Here is a 2,499-nt window from a genome sequence, read left to right as displayed (position 1 = left end):
AGTCACACGAGTTATGGGTACCTATCAGGGAACTCAGAAATAATTGGAACTGAAATACCAAACGGGTGTGGAGTAACAGGTAAGCGATCTCGAGTGTGGAAGAATATGAGATTAACTTAAACACGTGTCAAAAATACGCCTGACCTTCGTTCTGTCAACTGCCCTCGGTTTATACACTGACACTCATACAATATTGGTATATTTGAAGGTTGCAACACACACTTTTGCACGTCTATAATGTGTGGTTCATTTTCGGAGGGGACACTCGTATATTAAAACCCTGCATCAAAATGTAGTGTATTGGGGTATAGCCTATTTATTAATCTGTTTTATGGTACCTAAATTATTTTAAATCATAAAAATAATACAATTTATATGGTATTTAAAAATAAAGTCATTACTAATAATATAATGCTTGAAAGATAATTATGTTGATATTCAAATCAGCGAAAAAGGGGTGAATCCATGAGGTGAAATGAATACATGAGTAAAAACTAATTGGATTGTTAATTAAATATATTTATAAATTAATTATGAGTAGATAATAATATAAGATTAGTAGGTTGGTACATACATACCTACTGGCTTTTTACCATTTAGTGACGCTACAAGTGCGATATACTCATTCGGTATAAACGGATTAATTGCTCATAATTAAAATAATGCAACACTATTATAATAGTGGTACAAGTTAATATTGAAATTGCGTAGATTGCGATTTCTTCTACTGCACATGAATTTCATAGGGAAAATAATTAATGTTACTGTTATAAATTTCAGACTGCTCTAATATGAAGCTCATTGTATAGTTTGCTCTGGCTTGGCGTTCCTCTAATGCCCGCACTCCATTGGCACGCAAGTCAGACGATTTACAGTCTTTGGACTTTTTTTTCGAGTGGAGCACCCCAGATCAGCGGACTTTTTAAACCGCAGACCAGGCTCGTTGGATTTGCAATATGTCTGATATTTTACCCTCCGAGTTGCCGGACTTCGTCCGTCGATCACTATGCGAATTCGATTGGACGTTAATACGCAATCATTCGGACCGAAAAAAATCTGTAATTGTTTTAAACATTTTCATTGATTAATTTGTTAATTTACACATTAGACAATGAGAGATTTATCTTTTTTTTGTATTTATGAAATTCATAAAAGAAAACGTAAAACTTGTGTTGTTTCCACTGCTATTTTATTTTATGCAAGTCTACATATAAATAACACAAAATTATAGGATTATCGGAAGACATTACGATATTCGCAACTTTTGACAGCGCGACTTTTTTATTCGTTCGTTGATCAGTAGCAGAGCATAGACAAATTGGACGATTTATTGCCCTCGGACTTCTGGCTCGCCAATGGAGCGCTGGCATAACTGCGTCGGCAGCAATGACATCATTGGTCGGCAGGTTTTCGTTCAACATTAGATTGGTGAATGGGTACTGAAGAGACGATTCTGCAGATTATATCCCATAATCATAATATAACAGCCTCTGTGAGATATGGAACATAATGAAAACAAGTGACCATTTTCAAAAATCGAATACAATCATATTTCAAAATTATGTAAGTAGGTACTTATCATATTTATTTATACTTTTCATTTTCATCAAAACATGATTTTTATTTAATAAAAAATTGTAACCGGATCATTAACCTTGCAGACAGATTCACAGGCATATTCAAAATAACTATTACCTACTCATCGTGAATTATGAAACAACGTCTCTTGAATTGACCACATTGTTTCAACACAAATTACGCTTGGATTGACTCCTTTATAATTGTAAATAATTCGAGTAGTTAAGTAATCAAATGAGTTAGTCCAGTGGATGTTTTTTTCTTGATATCATATAATGCAGTAACCATTAAGTAAACAAAGAAATATGTCTAAAAAACATTGAATCGTTTATGTATCGTCTGCAATCAATTTTCCGTGACCCAACCGAAAATTCCAAACGTAGGTACCTAATACTAGCTCAGGAACTATGTAGAAAATTATAAAAAAATATATATACTCGTACCTAACAATTTATTAATGTACATAACTACGTATTTTCAAGGATTTAAAATAATAAATAAACACAAAATCGTTTCAAATCGTGAGATCTCCATCTCCGTGTAGCCTTATATAATTTTCTTCCCGCCAAAAATGCTGTCAAAATAAATGTTATCATGAGTTCCATACGCAGTGTAAAATAATATTATGTAGGTCAGAGAATTCAATAAGTTTTATTCAAACTTAAATTAATCAAAGATAATAGGTACGTACTATATTATTGTAATGTACGTAGGTAAATACTTACATATTCTTATTCTCACTAAGTACCTACGAAAAGACAATCGGTACAATAAATTAGCATTACATTCTAGTAGAATGTACAGTGTATTTTATTAAATGTACAGATATATATTATAATTATAATAATATTTTACTTACGATTTAGGTGAGAGGTACTTTTTGATCAGGTCATCTGACACAAACTTGTTTATTTTTAATCA

Source organism: Rhyacophila brunnea, unplaced genomic scaffold (genome assembly GCF_057557595.1).
Source record: "Rhyacophila brunnea isolate RB1 unplaced genomic scaffold, BYU_Rbru_1.0 scaffold_5, whole genome shotgun sequence".
Taxonomy (NCBI): Eukaryota; Metazoa; Arthropoda; class Insecta; order Trichoptera; family Rhyacophilidae; genus Rhyacophila; species Rhyacophila brunnea.
Note: the sequence above shows the minus strand (reverse complement) of the source record.